At 39.3% G+C, this 21,756-nt stretch overlaps 1 long non-coding RNA gene across 1 annotated transcript; it reads right to left on the bottom strand.

Annotated features, from left to right (window-relative positions):
• Positions 1-19,205: 19,205 nt before the first annotated feature.
• On the bottom strand, positions 19,206-19,725 carry LOC149263708 (uncharacterized). Its single transcript, XR_016249715.1, has 2 exons — positions 19,494-19,725; positions 19,206-19,367 (listed from the first exon to the last, which is right to left on the bottom strand). It is a non-coding gene; the product is annotated as an uncharacterized LOC149263708 (long non-coding RNA).
• Positions 19,726-21,756: the final 2,031 nt, after the last annotated feature.

The raw sequence follows: 21,756 nt of genomic DNA, 5'->3' as shown, positions 1-21,756 counted from the left end.
CCGCCCGCGCCCTCGCCCGGCAGGCAGGGCGATTCCGGGCCGCCCGCGCCCTCGCCCGGCAGGCAGGGCGATTCCGGGAATCGCCCTGCCTGCCGGGCGAGGGCGCGGGCGGCCCGGGTGGCGCCTGCACGAGGGCGCCCAACCCTCGTGCAGGCACCACCCGGGCCGCCCGCGCCCTCGCCCGGCAGGCAGGGCGACGCTGCCTGCCGGGCAAGGGCGCTGGCGGCCCGGGTGGCGCCTGCACGAGGGCGCCCAACCCTCGTGCAGGCGCCACCCGGGCCGCCCGCGCCCTCGCCCGGCAGGCAGGGTCGCCCTGCCTGTCGGGCGAGGGCGCGGGCGGCTCGGGTGGCGCCTGCACGAGGTTGGGCGCCCTCGTGCAGGTGCCACCCGGGCCGCCCGCGCCCTCGCCCGGCAGGCAGCGTCGCCCTGCCTGCCGGGCGAGGGCGCGGGCGGCCCGGGTGGCGCCTGCACGAGGGCGCCCAACCCTCGTGCAGGGGCCACCCGGGCCGCCCGCGCCCTCGCCCGGCAGGCAGGGCGATTCCGGGAATCGCCCTACCTGCCGGGCGAGGGCGCGGGCGGCCCGGGTAACGCCTGCACGAGGGCGCCCCCCCTCGTGCAGGCGCCACCCGGGCCACCCGCGCCCTCGCCCGGCAGGCAGGGCGATTCCCGGAATCGCCCTGCCTGCCGGGCGAGGGCGCGGGCGGCCCGGGTGGCGCCTGCACGAGGGCGCCCAACCCTCGTGCAGGCGCCACCCGGGCCGCCCGCGCCCTCGCCCGGCAGGCAGGGCGATTCCGGGAATCGCCCTGCCTGCCGGGCGAGGGCGCGGGCGGCCCGGGTGGCGCCCAACCGTCGTGCAGGCGCCACCCGGGCCGCCCGCGCCCTCGCCCGGCAGGCAGGGCGATTCCCGGAATCGCCTTGCCTGCCGGGCGAGGGCGCGGGCGGCCCGGGTGGCGCCTGCACGAGGGCGCCCCTCGTGCAGGCGCCACCCGGGCCGCCCGCGCCCTCGCCCGGCAGGCAGGGCAATTCCGGGAATCGCCCTGCCTGCCGGGCAAGGGCGCGGGCGGCCCGGGTGGCGCCTGCACGAGGGCGCCCAACCTCGTGCAGGCGCCACCCGGGCCGCCCGCGCCCTCGCCCGGCAGGCAGGGCGATTCCCAGAATCGCCCTGCCTGCCGGGCGAGGGCGCGGGCGGCCTGGGTGGCGCCTGCACGAGGGCGCCCCCCCTCGTGCAGGCTCCACCCGGGCTGCCCGCGCCCTCGCCCGGTAGGCAGGGCGATTCCCGGAATCGCCCTGCCTACCGGGCGAGGGCGCGGGCGGCCCGGGTGGCGCCTGCACGAGGGCGCCCCCCCTCGTGCAGGCGCCACCCGGGCCGCCTGCGCCCTCGCCCGGCAGGCAGGTCGCCTTGCCTGCCGGGCGAGGGCGCGGGCGGCCCGGGTGGCGCCTGCACGAGGGGCGGGCGGGCGGAGGGCGGGTGAGGCCGAGGGCGGAGGGCAGGTGAGGCGGGCGGGTGAGGCCGAGGGCGGAGGGTGGGTGAGGCGGGCGGGCGGAGGACGGGTGAGGCGGGCGGGTGGGTGGGTGAGGGCGCCTGGGGGTGGGTCGGGCTGGCGGTTGAGGGCGCCCGGGTGTGGGTCGGACCGGGCGGGTGAGGGGGCCCGGGCCGGGCAGGCGGGTGAGGGGGGGCTGTCAGGGCGCCCGGAGGGGCCGGGCAGGCGGGTGAGGGGGGGCGCTGTTAAGGTGCCTGGAGGGGCCGGCGGGCGGGCAGGCGGGCGGGCGAGGGGGGGTGTGGAACACCGACTGGTGTTAAGAAAATGAGGTTGACCTGGCCCACTATGCTCACGATTTTTCATGAAACTAATTTAATATGAAAGTTTTCAAGAAAAAAATTTAACTTACCTTTTAACGTTGATTATGTTGTTGATAGCGATTTAGCTGCTCCACAAATTCACGACCTCTTTCAATGATTTTCAGAAAACCTGGATGTGATGTTAGTAGTAGTGATAATGAAATTTTAATATGTAAGTGAAGTTACAAGGATGTTTTACTGTACAATTAATATGGGATAATTTGTTTTACAATATTATATAGTGAATATTATTGATTTGTTTTACAACAGGTTGAATGTGGGATAATTTGTTTTAAAATATTTTAAAGTGAATATTGTAGTATTGGAAAGCGAATATTATATGGTTTAACTATTATAATAATTGTAGAAGTTGTAGTGTACAATTTTAATTATGATTTCATAAAAAAATTTAGTTTACATTTTCCAATAAATTGTCTAAGAACAAAGTAATAAAGGTAAATAAATTTAACAGATTTTTTGGAGGGAAATATTTTCGCGAAACTTTTTGGAGGGAAATATTTTCGCGAAATTTTTTGGAGGGAAAATTTTTGGAGGGAAAATTCCATTCTTTAAGCTATATAATATCTTTAGGAGACTCTCCATTTGTATCATTCAACATCTTCTATTTGAAAGGGATGGATTGTTCTGATAGTGAAGTTTCGATTTATACACCATCAACTTCTGCATCGCGTAACAACTCTATTCATATTGATGAACATAGCGGGAATTCTTCCACTATGAATAGAAAGTCACTTCTTCCACTTAGTCCTGATTCTAAGGACTATGAGAGCAGCACTGATGAAAGAGGGGATGGAGAATTTCAAATAAATAAAGAGTCACATATTCCACTTAGTCCTACTTCTAAGGACTATGAAAGCCGTAGTGATGAAGAGCATGATGGTGAACTTCAAAAGAACAGAGTGTCACGATGTCCACTTAGTCCTAATTCTGAGGACTATGAGAGCAGCAGTTTTTGAAGAGCATGATGGTGAAGTTCAAAAGAATGGAGGGTCACGGTGTCCACTTAGTCCTAATTTCGAGGACTATGAGAGCAGCAGTTTTGAAGAGCATAATGGTGAAGTTCAAAAGAAGGGAGTGTCACGGTGTCCACTTAGTCCTAATTCCGAGGACTATGAGAGCAGCAGTTTTGAAGAGCATAATGGTGAAGTTCAAAAGAAGGGAGTTTCACGGTGTCCACTTAGTCCTAATTCTGAGGACTATGAGAGCAGCAATTTTGAAAAGCATAATGGTGAAGTTCAAAAGAAGGGAGTGTCACGGTGTCCACTTAGTCCTAATTCTGAGGACTATGAGAGCAGCAGTTTTGAAGCGCATGATGGCAAATTTCAAAAGAAGGGAGTGTCACGGTGTCCACTTAGTCCTAATTCTGAGGACTATGAGAGCAGCAGTTTTGAAGCGCATGATGGCAAATTTCAAAAGAATGGAGTGTCACGGTGTCCACTTAGTCCTAATTCTGAAGACTATGAGAGCAGCAGTGATGAAAAGCATGATGTTGATTTTCAAAAGTATGGAGTGTCAAAGTGTCCACTTAGTCCTAATTCTAAGGACTATGAGAGCAGTAGTGATGAAAAGCATGATGTTGATTTTCAAAAGCATGGAGTGTCACGGTGTCCAGTTAGTCCAAATTCTAAGGACTATGAGAGCAGCAGTGATGAAGAGTGGGATGATGAAATTCAAAATATTGGAGTACCACAGTGTCCACTTAGTCCTAATTCTGCGGACTATGAGAGCAATAGTTATGAAGAGCGTAATGATGAATTTCAAAATAATAGAGTGTCACTGTGTCCTCTTAGTCCTAATTCTGCGGACTATGAGAGCAGTAGTGATGAAGGACAGGATGATGCACTTAGTCCTAATTCTAATGAGTATAAAGGTAGCAGTGAGAAAGGACGGGATGTAGCATCTTCAATAAGTAAGTCACATTTTCAACGTAGTCCTAATTCTATGGACTATGAGAGTAGCACTGGCAATGCATATGAGGAAGAATATCCATTAAACATCGAGTCAGATTTTCCATTCAGTCCGAATTCTAAGGACTACGACAGTAGCACTGAAGAAGCAGAAGATGAAGAATATCCTCCAAGTCAATATTTGAAAAGCAAGGATGATCATAGTGTGGATAACATTCCTCTTAATGATGATGAAAATCCTTATACAAATGATGATCAAATGATGGAGATGTTGCCAAGAAACATTGTATCAAGGAGTAGGAGCAGGCCTTTTCGTATCAATGCAAGTTGTTCTAGTTATACAAGGGGTAGAGCAGAATATCTGACGAGAAGAAGTTCTATCAGTGCTCTCATTTCAAGTGAATGTTGCCAAAAAGATTTCTTGAAACATATGGATTTCAAATTTGCATTAGAAAGCAGGAAGAGATATTTGTCAATGAATAAAAGCATGCAAAATTCATATTTAGTTGGGTGCATGCAATCTACATTGTCAGGTTATGATTATCATATTGGGACTTTTTTTATCTGTAGAAAAGGTTTCAAAATGTTTCATTCGATTGGGAATTTTCGTCTCTCGAGAATTCAAGAAAATTTGGAAAAGGATCCCACATTTTATTCAGAAGTACGTCATAAAAAACACTTTGGTCCATTATCAAATATTGCAATGTCATGGATGAAAGATTTCTTTTCAAAGCATGGAGAGTGTATGCCAAATGGAGAGACAATACATATTCCAGATAATTTTTCAAGACGAGAAATCTACAACTTATACAAAGAATATGCAGAAGGTGCTGAGGGACATGGCCAGTTTATTACATATCAATATTTTGTGAAGGTATGGAAGAAAGAATTCAACAATGTCCGTATTCCTAAGAAGACAAGGATGGGGATTTGCAGTACATGTGCTTCTCTTAAATCAAAAAGGGACAAAAGTGAAGGCTCAGAAAGAGGTAAGCGTTTATAACTTTAACTTTTAAAATTGTATAGTCATCAACTATGAAAACATATTTCTTAATGAATCTCTCTTATGTTGTGTAGATTTAATTGTCAAACAACTTCAGGAGCATCGCGAACAACAAACAAACGAAAGGAAGAAGTTGTACAAGCATCAAAAAAAGTGCTATGATAATCCGAATAAATATTTGGGTTTGATAATTGATGGTATGGACCAGAAGAAAACACTTTTACCACATTTTGTTCGCACACCCAAAAATTTACAGGAGGAAAACTTTATTCAATTTCACTTGGTCGGTTGTATGGTCTTCAATGGGAAAATGTTGCCAAGGGTGTACTTCACAGCTCCAAATATTCACAATGATGCAAATCTGACCATAACTATAATTCATGATGTGATTTCTCATTGGTCTGGTAATCTTCCTGAAGTTTTGTATCTACAATTGGACAACACTTGCCGTGAAAACAAAAATCAGGTTGTTTTTGGATATCTAAACATGCTTGTTGAATTGGGAATTTTTCAGAAGGTAAAGGTTGGTTTCCTTCTTGTTGGGCACACTCATGACCATATTGATCAGATGTTCAGCCGTTTTTCAGTCACATTGAGGAGGAAGGAAGTTGGTAGCTTGCCATCACTAATTGAATGTATTAAGAAATCATACATGCCAGAGCCTACTTTTGATGTGTTGGAAGAAACTATTGACATGCGAAGGTTTATTCTGGGATCATATGGTGAGGGGAGATGCATTGAACAACTTAATGACATTAGCTTCCAACATCAATTTCGTATCAAAAAAATTGATGGGAACACACTAATATGGGGCAAGAAGTATTCAACTACTACAGAATGGGCACCGTCATCAGGATTGAAATTTTTGAAGTTCATTCCAGATCATCCAATATTTGCATCAAAAATATTGTTATTACAATCAGTTGGTGAAGTTCAGAATGCACGTAGACAGAACAGGGCTATAAATTATTCTGATTGCCTGGAAGAAATTAAAAAATGTATTAGATATACATATGAGTACTTTGACATTGCTGATTCTGTTTGGTGGGAGTCGTTTTTCAATAATCAAAGTGATATCATTTCGACAACAATAAATGAAGATATACCTTTGAAAAATCCATTTATTTGGCCACATAATGTGTCGAATGAACATGAGGAAGTAAACATTGTTGAACAGCAACAATCTCAAGGTATTATTAATTCTTCACAGGCAGAGGAAAGAGAGATGTATATTGGTTCCAGAAGATCTCATGCACAACGTGAAGCCATGGAAGACCTTTATAGGGGTTCAGTACAGGATATTAAGGAGGGTTGCATGATTGCAGTGCTAGCAGATGGAGATCCCAATGGCTATCCATTTTGGGTTGCTAAAGTTATAAAGGTCTTTACAGAAAATGAGGATGTTACAAGTGTTGAAGTACATTGGTATGCCACAAATACACACCCATTCAATGGTGTGTATAAGCCAGAGATGGTAGTTGACAAAAAAAATGGCGGAAAAAGAAAAAGAAAGGGTACAAATGTAAATCGCCGCCGCACAGACATATTAAAATTGGAGGATGTAGACATACTTGTTTATGACTTCAATTTAACAAAGAGAGGAACTCTTCGCTTCAAGACGATAGAGATTCTGAAAAGGTTGTTACCAGAAGGAACAGTGTTGACATGGGAGTCACCTGAAACCAGTCGTATATCTAGAAGAATTTTGAGACCTGAAATGTTGGGCATGCATGTGGACTCAGATGGGGCACTAGTTGATGAAAGAGAAGAATATGGAACATCTTCGTCAGCATCCAGTCACTCATCTGAAGATGTGAATTCTGATGGTGTGCCAGAAAACATGAGTGATTTTGAATAGTTGTTTAAGACAGTTTATATAACTGATGTATGCATCGTATCTTCAAATAAAATTAATGTTTTCCATATGGTGTTAAATGAGAAGTTATGAGGCATTTTTATGTTGTTGGATTATATGTCTTAGTTATGATAAATTTTATTGTTTAAAATATCTACAATGCAATATTAAATTAGAGATATAAAATATGTTTTATTCAATATACAAATAATGACTTTTGAATGCATTTAGTGATGTAATTTGTTCATAATGTCATGGTTTTTTTTTATTTTATAGTTGAAAAAATTTCAATTTTTTTTGTATCTAGCATGTTATGGTTGAAAACATGTTAAATTTATACTTAGGAAAGAAAAATGATATTCTACCAAAAACATTAGTGTGTTTTTTCCCGCATAAACAACTTTGTTTGACACATAGAAATTTGGTTTTATTAGCATTTTTTTTAAATACTGAAAATTGACCCTAAAAAAAAAATCATTGTTCCAGTGTCATCAATTTCATTTTGAAGCTATATTTTGCACGAAAATTTCATAGTAAATTTTGTAGTCACTGCCAATTTTAAAACATGTTCAAAATTGACGCCTAAAAAATAAAAACATCGTTCCAGTATACACACTTTTCGTTTTGAGCACTGTTTTTGATGTTTTTTTGGGGTTTTTTGGCCAGAGTTCCCGTTTTGAGTTTATAGTTGCCATTTCATAGTTTACATTGTTAAAAGTCTTCCAAGAATTAAGGTCTCTTTACTCTTCGAGGTGAACTAAATAAAATAGAACATGCAAAGTTCTTTTACAAACTTCTTATTAATAAAAAATCACAATGGTTTAACGCAATCAACACCTTAATTACTAATTTCTAACAGGAATTTTAATTTTTTTAAATCAAAATGATGTTTTTAATCAAAATGATGTTATTAATCAAAATGTAAACTAAGGGAGAAAATGTGTTCGACCACAATATTGTTTTTTTTTTCTATTTATTATTCTTGTTTTCATATCATGTACACGGATCAATTTATTCCCTTAATACAATACCATTATTATTTTTGCATTAATTTAATAACATTGGTTAATGATATAAACTAGCATTTGCATCTGATGTTGCAAAGGAAATGCCGTAAGGCATAAAGTGTGGAAATGCTGAAGAATAATGATAAAGTGTGTATGCCATAAAGTGTGGAAGAACAACGACATGTGAATGGACATTGTTGAAAGTAAGGGTGGATGATAATGATTTACAATTGATATTTTTAGTTATTTGTATTCTGAGTAAGGATATTTTGTAAATAATAGTAGTGTGTAGAAAAATAACTAAATGGACATTGTTGAGAGCAGGGGTGGATCATAATGAGTTACCGTTGAAAGTATTAGTTCTGTATTTTGAATATGGATATTTTGTAAATAATAATAGTGTGTAGAAGAATAGAAACATGTGAATCAACATTGTTGAAAGCAAGGGTGGATGATAATGAGTTATAGTTAATGTCATGTCACAGGTTATCCGTTATCCCCATTATCCATTTAATTGTTGTTCATGTGAACATGTTTTTGTATATTATTTTAAGGCTTTTTTTCAAGTTTCAGTGTTGAGCCTCCTCAACTTGCCAAACCAATTACTATGAAGAAAATATATTAACAATTTTGCCATTCCTATGACATTTATATTAAAGAGACCTATAATAATATTTCTGGAATTCATATGAAAACTATGTTAAAAGAAAGACAGATAAAAATATTATAAAGCACTTCTCAACTTCCCAAACCAATTATTATGAAAAAAATATATTAACAATGTTGGCATTCCTATGATAACTATATTAAAGGGACCTATAATAATATTTTTGCAATTCATATGACAACTATGTTAAAAGAAGGACATATAAAATATTATAAAGCACAACAAAGAACTTCTAAAAACAATATTACACCGGAAACATTCACTGGCAACTGGCATCGTTGTTTCCGAGATAAAAAAATATTATGGTGAGGACGTGGTCTGAATTCCACTATTCCATTTTCCTAAAAAGCATAAAAAACACATTCGAATCATCCAATGAAACTCTTACTTATAAAGATAAGCCTTTATGGATTAGATTGCACCACAAAAATGTGGAAGAGTAGCCTACGATTGACCACCACAATGAATAGTCTTAATATGCTAGAGGGGCCTGTCATATCTTTTGAATTGGTCTTCAACAATTTCCAAGACAAGCCACACATGTAGACTCAAAACCAACCTTTAGTTTACTTATAAAATTGCTTGAAAATGATGCAACTTAAAAGTTGAATTTGTTGGATGTTCACTTTGTAATTGGGGCTGCCTCGGCAAAGACCCCTCCTATATTTTTCAAATAAATAAAACTTATATCCGTTACAGTTAAAAAAAAAAAACAACAACAATGTGCATGCACTATTCGGTACGACATGGATCCTAGCCCTTAGTAACGAATGGAGCAAGGACTACTATGTGACTCTTGGACTCAATGTCATTTATGTTGAGTGGAAAAAAGAGACTGTGATATTGATGCAAAATCAGATATCAGATAGGATTTTGGGTGAAATATCAGATATTTCCAACCATCCTCGATGGGATTTAATTGAAGAAAACATGGCAATGTACTGATCCAAGTGTTAAGCTCCATCGATTTTACACAAAAGCTACCTTGATTTATGGAATTGCAACTTTTCTTAACTTATGGAAACCAACTGCAGTAGTTTCCTTAAGTTAAGAAAATCAACTGCAATTACTAAATTTATAATTGGGAGCTACTAAAGTGGTCCATTACTTTGATCTGATCTCTACCTTGATTTGTGGTTTTTCTAACACATAGCTTTTAGAAGCTTGATGGAAGCTTAGCTATATGTTCATCTGTTTGGTCCCCAAGCTCATATCTCAACCCCCTTCAGTTTTACACCATCTAGCTGAGATAACAGAGCTTGGAAGTGCCTTTAGAATTCTTGCGTTCTTTTTCTTTTGCTTGGATTGAAGCTAGAGTGCTGAAGAAGTAGCAGGCAAGTGGACTGTGGCTTTCATCAAACATCACCAATGGCTGGAGGTAACTCGTATCCCTGGGTATTAAGTTTCAGTGATTCTTTTCAGTTCTTTCCGCATGTAGAATCACTGTTTAAGTTTATTAGTTTTCTAACAGTTGGTATCAGAGCCCTTTTACCTCTGCCTTGCTGTGTGTTGGCCAAGAAACAAATTTCGATCCATGACCTGACCTGGGTATACCATTTCTAACTTTAGCAGTATACCATTTCTAGATCTTTGAAAGCGTAACTGTTCAAATTTGAATGGCTTTATGAACCGCACTGCACAGGCGTTTTAGATGTATGGTTGGTTTCGAATGGTTGTTTAATTGTGCACTCACGATTGTGAAGTGTGCGCTGGTCTATTCTTCTCTGTTTACCATTTCTATTGTTTAAGCGAAGGAAAGATGAGTAGTTCAAATAACATAGACGAAACTCTGTCTGCCCATATGGCGTTTAAGACCTGTCTGGCTTATGGGATTTTGTTGTTACAGTAAGATCGAAATTGATCTCAAATTTGAAGAAAACTATCGGGTTTTTTAGATTTCATTTCACTGTTTGCATATTTCATAACGGAAATTCTGTTCTTTAAAAAGCATATTCTTAAATATTGATGCATGCAAGGCAATTATGTGGTAATTCTCTATCATTTGGAGCTATCTTGTTTTCGATTCTTTAAAGCACAAATTTCTGTTATTCAAGGGATTTTAGATTTTAAAATTTTGACGCATTTAATTCCTTGGTTTGGAAAATATTTGAAAGTTTCTCGCATTTTTGCTGCAATTTCTATGCCGAAGAATTTGCTACTCTTTGCATCAGAGATTAAGATAAGTTTGTTTAGTGTATTACGTTAAGTTCTGTCGCATGGTCTATTGGCAATTCCGTGTGTGGTGAAAGTGTTTTATAGTGGGAGGTCGATGGGTCGAAATTCTCCGACCGACGCTTCACCAACATTTTGTAACGGCATTATATATATCATATATTTATATATATGATATGATTGGCATTAAAGTTTGGCCAATGCTTGCGATCCAATACGCTCTGCTGTAAATGCATTCAATACGCTCTGAAATTTCTTCTTTGGTCAATTTGAATTTTGCGAATCTGGTTGAAGGGATTGCTCTTTTGCATCCTTGGTCAGGCCTGAGCAACTGCATGCATGGTGAAAGCTTTAATCTTTGAATTTAGGGTTAATCCTGCGTGTAGTTGGCCATAGCACCTTATTGTTGGAGGTCTAACGGATTGAACCCGCGACCGAAGGATGTCAACCAGGACATTTTATCCCATTTATCGTATTGTTGGGATTGATTTCCCTTTCTGAATATGCACGCATTTAATCAGTCGGGAGAAAAATGAATATATTCCGAAGTCTGCACGCCGCGAGGCTGGGACGATTTCTATGCACAACCGGAAATTAGCTTAGTGAAACGGTTTGAGTTTGGAGTTTTTCCCAAAACTGTAACTTAACTCTGTTAACTCTGAAAAATCTTATGCATTTGGTTTAGCATATATATATAATTAATTTAGCAGAGATGGTTTAATTATAAATTTTATATTATTTAAATATTTTGAAACATTCATTGGCACAGTTATATAACCATCACATGTTCTATATTAGAGATTTATGGCATGAATCTAAGGGTTTAGGGTTTATGTTGTGTAAAATTTTTATATCGCATATGATATGGTATATATATCGTAAGTTTAATGTTGGATATATCATATAGATATATTTCGATATGATATATATCGTATGTGGCAAAGAAATGATTATATATAAATTTTGCAGTTAATTCGGTATAAAATTATGATACTTTTGATTATGTTTTTATGGTTTGGTTATATATATAAAATCAACAATGCAAAATGCAAAGTAAATTGATTACATATTTATTGTAAAATTTACATTGAACTTACATTTATGAACATTTGTAATTAAAGAGAAATAAGAAATGGTTTATTTCTCATTTGGGCATTCAGTTTTGATTCTATGTTTATTTCGCATGAAGTTCTGATTTAGCATTGTTGAAAATTAATTTTTGTGAGTCAATCTCTGGGTTTATTTTATAAATTGAACAATCAATTTGTAGTCATTTTCGGTAATGCTGACTGCTTTTGATTTTGCTGGAGAATTATTACAGTTTTATGGAGTTTATTAAAATGTCAGATGGAAGCTTTGCTATATGTTCATCTGTTTGGTCCCCAAGCTCATATCTCAACCCCCTTCAGTTTTACACCATCTAGCTGAGATAGCAGAGCTTGGAAGTGCCTTCAGAATTCTTGTGTTCTTTTTCTTTTGCTTGGATTGAAGCTGGAGTGCAGAAGAAGTAGCAGGCAAGTGGACTTTGGCCTTCATCAAAACATCACCAATGGCTGGAGGTAACTCGTATCCCTGGGTATTAAGTTTCAATGATTCTTTTCAGTTCTTTCCGCATGCAGAATCGCTGTTACTCCTTTTAGTAAACATTATTTTTCTCTCTGGTTAAGTTTTGTTTATGCAACAAAATAATGTCTAGTGATCCATATGATTTTAATTAATTAGAGAATAGCCACAACATCTTTAATTAAATAAAATTATATATTGATTGGCAAGATCACATAAAGATTATTTAGACATTAAATTGTAATTAATTACACTGAATATAATAAATTTTATCCCACAGGAATTTTTATTATATTTATGTGATTAATTAGGATAAAATTTCATAACCTACCCACAGGAGTTATGAATTAATAAGTTTTATCATAAAGTTTTATTGAATTTGTTTGAATTGAAAATTTAGCCCACAGGCAATTTTCATGTCATTTGATTCAATTATTTTTAGCATCATCATAAAGTTTTATTGAATCTGTTTGAATTGAAAATTTAGCCCAAAGGCAATTTTCATGTCATTTGATTCAATTCTTTTTAGCATGTTTTACATTGGTAAAACATGAAAGTTCATAAAGTTTTAATGAGTCTGTTTGAATTGAAAATTTAGCCCACAGGCAATTTTCATGTCATTTGATTCAATTCTTTTTTGCATGATTTACATTGGTAAAACATGAAAGTTATTAAGCCTCAATTTTAACATAAGCATGTGATCCTTTATTTTGATGCAGCAGTACAACCTGCAAATTTCTCTAAAATTCGTTGTGACATTCCCGAACTTAAGGGAGATAACTACAAGATTTGGAAGGAGAGGATTCTCCTTCATTTAGGGTGGATGGCCATAGATTATGCTATCAGGAAAGATGAACCATCGGCACTCACTAATACCAGCACTGCAGCAGATGTCGCGCTTTATGAACGATGGGAGCGATCCAATCGTCTAAGCATGATGTTCATTAAGACTAAAATTTCAGCTGGTATTCGAGGTTCCGTTGATCAGCATGACAAGGTCCGAGACTTGTTGAAGGCCATTGATGAACAATTCTTCTCTTCAGACAAGGCACTAGCAAGCACCCTAATCATAAAGTTCTCATCCCTGAGGCTCGCCAGTGTGAAAGGTGTGCGCGAGCACATCATGTAGATAAGGGACACTGTGGCTCAATTGAAGAAACTTGAGGTTGAAATATCGGAGTCCTTCCTAGTGCACTACATCCTGAACACCCTTCCGCACCAATATGGACCTTTCAAAATCTCATACAACACACATAAGGATAAATGGTCAATTAATGAACGCATGACCATGTGTGTTCAAGAGGAAGAGAGACTAGTGATGGAACTGGGAGAGAGTGCAATGCTGGCAATGCGTGGAAAGGGCAAATCTCAAGCCAATCAGAAAGGGAAAGGTAAAGCACCTCCCCAAGCCGATATCAAAAAGGTTTCCAAGTGTTTTTTCTGTAAGAAGAAGGGACACATAAAGAAGGAATGCGCCAAATATCAAAAATGGCTTGCAGACAAAGGTAATTTAATCTCGTTTGTTTGTTATGAAGCTAATATGGTTAACGTTAATATTAACACATGGTGGATTGATTCTGGATCAACAATTCACATTTCGAATTCCTTGCAGGGTTTGCAGAACCTAAGGAAGCCAGTGGGAAGTGAGCAAAGCATCTTATCAGGAAACAAGATGGGCTCGCATGTGGAAGCTATAGGAACATGTTATTTAGCTTTAAGTAGTGGTTTTGTTTTGGAGTTAGAAAAGACTTTTTATGTTCCAAGTTTTTCTAGAAACTTGATTTCAGTTTCAAGGCTTGTACCTTTGGATATTCCTTAAACTTTTCAGAAAAATCTTTCAGTCTATTCTATAAATCTGATTATGTTGGGAATGGTATTTTGTCTAAAATGGTCTTTACTGCATTAATTTACAAAACAATGTCGCATATGATTCAATGCATGTTCACACTGGCACTAAAAGATGTGTTATTAATGAAGTTTCCTCTAAATTATGGCGCCAGAGACTAGGTCATATCTCCATAGATAGAATTAAAAGATTGGTAAATGAAGGAATACTTAATACTCTAGATTTTACTGATCTTGAGACTTGTGTGGCCTGCATAAAGGGAAAGCAGACCAACAAGTCAAAGAAAGGTGCCAATAGGAGTTCAGACATATTAGAAATCATACATACTTACAGATTTTATTGTCCGTCTCACAGCACTAGGTTGAGTTTCTTGAAAATGACTTGATCAGTGGGAGCGATCAAACCAGAAACATAGTTTCTGAGAAATATCATTCAGAATCTCAACCTTCCACTTCAAGTGATAGATTGGTTATTACTCATAGCACCCCTCAAGTACAAACTGGTGTTGAACAACCAATTGTTGAAGTTCCACAAGCTGCTGACGATATTCCAGTAGATCAAGGAGTTCAAGAGTTGCCGAGAACTTTTGAACAACAAGTTGAACCACATACTTCTCAGGAAGATGATGGTACAACATTAAGAAGATCTACTAGACCTAAGAGATCAGCAATTCCTAATGTATGCTCAAGTCTGCACAAGACCTGACATTGCATTTGTTGTGGGAATGTTGGGACGATATCAGAGTGATCCAGGTTTAGACCACTGGAGAGCTGCAAAGAAAGTAATGAGGTACCTTCAAGGGACCAAAGACTACATGCTTATGTATATCCTATTTGAGGCTGCTTTACATGGTGTATGGCTTAAGAATTTCATTTCTGGGCTTAGAATTATGGATTCTATCTCTAAGCCATTGAGAATATATTGTGATAATTCAGCTGCTGGTTTTATGGCTAAAAAAAGGTGGGAGTCGAAATAAACACATCGACATTAAGTATTTAGCTATAAGGGAACGTGTTAAAGAAAAGAAAGTGGTCATTGAGCACGTCAGCACTGAGTTAATGATCGCTGATCCTTTGACTAAGGGCATGCCACCGTTTAAATTCAAGGATCATGTATTGAATATGGGACTTGGTTCCATTATGCAGTTTTTCATTGTATGGACAATGTTAATGAAATTCTTAATTATTGTGATGTTTTTTCTCATATTTATGTGCACCTTAAGTTGATTTGAGAAAATTCATTTAAGAAGGACCAAGTATAAACATAAGGTTTATTCATTAAGAAATTGTTGCCACATAAATTAGAATAAGAATAAATGCATAGTAATACATCGAAGATAATACTCGTCATTAGAGGACTTATCGCCATGATTCATGTATTTATTACTTAATAAAGATTGTCAATGGTTTTTGAGACATTAAGTTTGGAAGTATGGACCAAGTGGGAGAATGTTAAGCTCCATTGATTTTACACAAAAGCTACCTTGATTTATGGAATTGCAGCTTTTCTTAACTTATGGAAACCAACTGCAGTAGTTTCCTTAAGTTAAGAAAATCAACTGCAATTACTAAATTTATAATTGGGAGCTACTAAAGTGGTCCATTACTTTGATCTGATCTCTACCTTGATTTGTGGTTTTTCTAACACATAGCTTTTAGAAGCTTGATGGAAGCTTAGCTATATGTTCATCTGTTTGGTCCCCAAGCTCATATCTCAACCCCCTTCAGTTTTACACCATCTAGCTGAGATAGCAGAGCTTGGAAGTGCCTTCAGAATTCTTGCGTTCTTTTTCTTTTGCTTGGATTGAAGCTAGAGTGTTGAAGAAGTAGCAGGCAAGTGGACTGTGGCTTTCATCAAACATCACCAATGGCTGGAGGTAACTCGTATCCCTGGGTATTAAGTTTCAGTGATTCTTTTCAGTTCTTTCCGCATGTAGAATCACTGTTTAAGTTTATTAGTTTTCTAACACCAAGCCCTTTGTTTAGTCTCTTCATCTACCCCAGTTTAGTCTCTTCATCTACCCCATAAAACTTGGGCATCAAAATTCTGTTAAGCAGCCACTGATCAATATGATTTATATCTTCATTACCTTGATTTCCATGATTCCCATGAAAGGCCCATCCTCCTATTAATGTTCCCTGCAAAAGGAGTTTTATTACCACGTCAATTTGTCTCTCTTCTGATATTAATCCTCAATACTATTCCTGTCTCCCCATCCCTTCTGTCCATCATTGCAATTAATTATGCAAAGTTTGATTAATTTCTTCCATGGCATCCCTCATCCCCTCTAAGGAAGTCCTTATGGGTTCTTCCACAATAATGCAACATTTAACTTCTAGTTATCTAACCCATGAGAAGCTGAAGAAAAGCCATTGTTGGTGACCACCCTCAAGGCCAAGAAAGTGACTCAGATATCATAGGGCACCAGCAACAGCAAATTAAGTACTAACAATAGAAACGTCAAATCTGATTCTACAGCACTAGAAGCCGGATATCACTCTTGGCCTAAGTAGTCTGTTCCAAGCTACCCACAATATCACCCATTTCCAGACCCCTTCTCTAATGCACAAGAGTCTTTGTTTATAGCCGATTTACATACTAAGGAAATCCAAGAAAAAAGAAGTTAAATTCCTCGACAATTGACATTTATGAATAGAGTTATAAAACACAAACCATAAGGTGTTACAAAGGATGTCTTGAGTGACGCATTAAATGTAAGCACGCATAATAGCTACCTTTAATGTGAACATGCATAATGCTATGCATTAAGGTGAACATGCACTAGTAACTATTATGCTAGGTAAAGAAAAAATGATGCTCTAGGCATAACTATTATCACTAACAAAGTGAGTTATCTTTTAATATTGGAACAGAGACCATTTACCTTATTTTCCAGCCTATATATACAAATAGAGTCAAGCAGAGCTACAACAGTTACAAAGATCTGTGAGGTAGTGCTACCTCGTACAAGTGACCACAAGGCCACCCTGATTTACTAGTTCTCACTCCCATCGTAGAGGGGAAGCTACCATTCCCCACACAAACGTCATGCACAAAGTGCACATCGCTAGTTTTCTTTCTTCCTCAAGACTCATCGGCCTCCTATGCCAGGAAAGCCACAACACAGAGTTCCCATGCCCCGAGGATTACAAAATTGGGCCCTCTTAGCCCAAATCACTCCTCAAAGGACATTGTTGTGTACTCAATGTCATTTATGTTGAGTGGAAAAAAGATACTGTGATATTGATGCAATATCAGATATCAGATAGGCGTTTGGGTGAAATATCAGATATTTCCAACAGTCCTCGACGGGATTTAATTGAAGAAAACGTGGCAATGTACTGATCCAAGCCCTTGGTGTAGTCTCTTCATCTACCCCATAAAACTTGGTCATCAAAATTCTGTTAAGAATCCACTGATCAATATGATTTATATCTTCATTACCTTGATTTCCATGATTCCCATGAAAGGCCCATCCTCCTATTAATGTTCCCTGCAAAAGGAGGTTTATTACCACATCAATTTGTCTCTCTTCTGATATTAATCCTCATTACTATTCCTATCTCCCCATCCCTTCTGTCCATTGTCGCAATTAAGTACGCAGAGTTTGATGCATTTCTTCCATGGCATCCCTCATCCCCTCTAAGGGAGTCCTTATGGCTTCTTCCACAATAATGCAACATTTAACTTCTAGTTATCTAACCCATGAGAAGCTGAAAAAAAGCCATTGTTGGTGACCACCCTCAAGGCCATGAAAGTGGCTCAGATATCATAGGGCACCAACAACAGCAACAGCGACAATAACTGTACCAGCAACAACAAATTCAGTACTAACAATAGAAACGTCAAATCAGATTATACAGCACTAGCAGCCGGACATCACTCTCGGCCTAAGTAGTCTGTTCCAGGTTACCCACAATATCACCCATTTCCAGACCCCTTCTCTAATGCCCAAGAGTCTTTGTTTATAGCCGATTTACATACTTAGGAAATCCAAGAGAAAAGTTGGAATCCTCGACAATTGACATTTATGAATAGAGTTATAAAACACAAACCATAAGGCGTTACAAAGGATGTCTTGAGTGACGCATTAAATGTAATCATGCATAATAGATACCTTTAATGTGAACATGCATAATGCTATGCATTAAGGTGAACATGCACTAGTAACTATTATGCTAAGTAAAGAAAAAATGATGCTCTAGGCATAACTATTATCACTAACAAAGTGGGTTATCTTTTAATATTGTAACAGAGACCATTTACCTTATTTTCCAGCCTATATATACAAATAGAGTCGAGCAGAGCTACAACAATTACAAACTCAAATAGTGGCAGATCTGTGAGGTCGTGCTACCTCATACACGTGACCACAAGGCCACCCTGATTTACTAGTTCTCACTCCCATCATAGAGGGGAAGCTACCATTCCCCACACAAACGTCATGCACAAAGTGCACATCGCTAGTTTTCTTTCTTCCTCAAGACTCATCGGCCTCCTATGCCAGGAAAGCCACAACACAGAGTTCCCATGCCCCAAGGATTACAAAATTGGGCCCTCTTAGCCCAAATCACTCCTCAAAGGACATTGTTGTGTACTCAATGTCATTTATGTTGAGTGGAAAAAAGATACTGTGATATTGATGCAATATCAGATATCAGATAGGCGTTTGGGTGAAATATCAGATATTTCCAACAGTCCTCGATGGGATTTAATTGAAGAAAACATGGCAATGTACTGATTCAATCCCTTGGTTTAGTCTCTTCATCTACCCCATAAAACTTGGGCATCAAAATTCTGTTAAGAATCCACTGATCAACACGATTTATATCTTCATTACCTTGATTTCCATCATTCCCATGAAAGGCCCATCCTCCTATTAATGTTCCCTGCAAAAGGAGTTTTATTACCACGTCAATTTGTCTCTCTTCTGATATTAATCCTCATTACTATTCCTGTCTCCCCATCCCTTCTGTCCATTGTCGCAATTAATTATGCAGAGTTTGATTCATTTCTTCCATGGCATCCCTCATCCCCTCTAAGGGAGTCCTTATGGCTTCTTCCACAATAATGCAACATTTAACTTCTAGTTACCTAACCCATGAGAAGCTGAAAAAAAGCCATTGTTGGTGACCACCCTCAAGGCCAAGAAAGTGGCTCAGATATCATAGGGCACCAACAACAGCAACAGCGGCAATAACTGTACCAGCAACAGCAAATTCAGTACTAACAATAGAAACGTCAAATTAGATTATAGAGCACTAGCAGCCTGACATCACTCTCGGCCTAAGTAGTCTGTTCCAGGTTACCCACAATATCACCCATTTCCAGACCCCTCGCTACCAGAAGTTGACGCCCATCAATCACCATTACCGTCACTGCTCTGCAATTTCCATTTCCCCAAACCACCTTCTTGTCCTTCAAAATCCCGGCCTTCGTCTCTCGAAAGGCCTCCACGATTGCTTTCTCCGGATTCGACCAAAACCCTGGCTTCCACAGGAGACCACAAAACCATGGCAGAACCATTAATGAAATTATGTAATTAGCATCCTCTGAAAAAATTCATAAATGAAAATCCCCAAATCAGTAACAGCTTATTTTCCCCCTCTTACCTGTTTCAAAATATTAGAGAAAAGGTTCCTCTGCAGGTAACGCGACACATTAACGTGGCCTGAATTAGGGGCAGAACTGTAAATGGCGAATAACCCCATATCTCTGTTCCGAAACTTTTTCGTCTCTACTACAGTACAGCAGCCGCGACAGCGATGACCGGAATAATTGCCATATGCCACTCCACGGATTTGATTTTGCGTACATGATTGACTGCCAGCCGGTGACGGATCATTCGAGGCAACAGGAATTTGCTACAACTAAGGTGCCATCTTCAAATTTTTCACATCGAGATTAAACTACGTCTTTCTCCCTTCACAGTTAGACGGTCAAATTTTTCACATCGAGATTCAACTACGTCTTTCTCCCTTCACAGTTAGACGGTGGCTCTTCTGAATGTGTGCATTTTCATGAATATTTAAACGAGCGAGGGCAAGTGCAAGGTCTCACACGGAGAAGAAAGACATGAAGAGTCTCTGCGAAGAGTGTCATTGCTAGCAGAAGAGTCTCATCGCCAGCAGGCAGTCTCTGCGAAGAGTCTCATCGCCAGCATTCCAGGCCTGGCTTTTCATGGCCCATTACCATGGGAAAAAAACCATTTTTCTATGAAAAAACATATTAAACGAATGACAGAAAACACTCCAATCATCTAACACACATAATCAATGGCTCAATATCGCACACGTCACATTCTAGAGATGTCTTTCTCAGAGGGAACGCCTTACGGCGTAAATACAACTAAAATCTCGTTGTTTTATTCTAATGCATTATACAAATGCACATACTTACAAATTTACAAATGTACACATAATTTTGATATTTGTAATGCATTAATAAATGCATAAGAAAACAAGGCCTACTTATCTTGCATTAAATAACTGCACAAACTTATAAAGCATGTGTTGTTATTCATACTTCACATACATAAAATACATGCATATAATTATAAAAGCAGGATTTCTTAGCCACATCACACATACATTAAATGAAATGCATAAATAATATCAAGCATACCTACATAAAATACATGCATATAATTATAAAAGTAGGTTTTCTTAGCCACATCACACATGCATTAAATGAAATGCATAAATAATATCAAGCATACCTATTCGTAAGCATTAATTAAATGCAAAAAAGTTTGACTTTTCATCCTTATTCCAACTAAAAGAGCAAGATAATAATAACTTGCAATCTACATATTAATAAACAACATGCATGAAATTGTAAAACCATAACATTTTATCTTTATCTCAAATACAACTATGTTTATATTATCTTGCACGTGAATAAATAACATCCATACAAATACAAAACCTCCTCTATTCAATAAATCATCATGGTTAACTTATTTTTTTTACAGTAAAAAATGATGCAATCTTTTGAGATGGATTAACACACCACAACCATGCAATCCATAAAATAACATCGTTACTTATCTTTTTATGCACAATATTCATATGAAATTTTCTTCAAGAAAAAAATCTTCTTAATTATCTTCTTATGCACAAGATTCATATACAATCTTTTTGAACAAGACTTATGTTCAAAAATCATATGTAATATTTTTCAATAAAACAACATGGTTACTTATCTTCCTATGCACAAGATTCATATATAATATTTTTCAGATAAATACAACACGGTTACTTATCTTCTTAGGTACAAGATTCATATGCAATTTTTTATGTACAAGATTCATATGCAATTTTTTTTAAGAAAAACAACATAGTTATTTATCTTCTTATGCACAATATTCATATGCGATATTTTTCTCAATGCCCTGAGCAATGCAATATTTTTTCATTTCCTACCTCGCTTCCCACATGATCTGTAACATCTAAATGAACGAAAATGCATACACATGGTATAAAATTCATGTTTCTCTTTTTGGTACCGATTTTTTTTCATGTTTATTCGAACCACTTATAATCGAAAAAACAATAGAAAAGGACACCGATTTCACGCTTACGCACTCCACTCCCCACTATCAGTGAATATTTAAAGCATTGATATCATGTTATACATTGGTAACTCGATATTGCCTGTCCACTATATTTTGGTTTTTTTCTTACCAAATGCCCATACTTCAATACGCCCTCTGTTGTTATTTTTTTTTTATAGGTCACTGAGGGTTTTTAATTGGGAGTGGGATAAATTTCAACTCCAACCTTCATCGACTCCCATCTCAACTTATCAATATTTGGCAGAGATGGAGTATGTGGCAAGATGCACCCACCAGGCATCCCGAAAATCTTGTTTTAT

Source organism: Pinus tabuliformis, chromosome 6, assembly GCF_031772625.1.
Source record: "Pinus tabuliformis cultivar Carrire ecotype Pingquan chromosome 6, CPIR1, whole genome shotgun sequence".
NCBI lineage: Eukaryota > Viridiplantae > Streptophyta > Pinopsida > Pinales > Pinaceae > Pinus > Pinus tabuliformis.
Note: the sequence above shows the minus strand (reverse complement) of the source record. Positions and strands in the feature narration are given on the sequence as shown.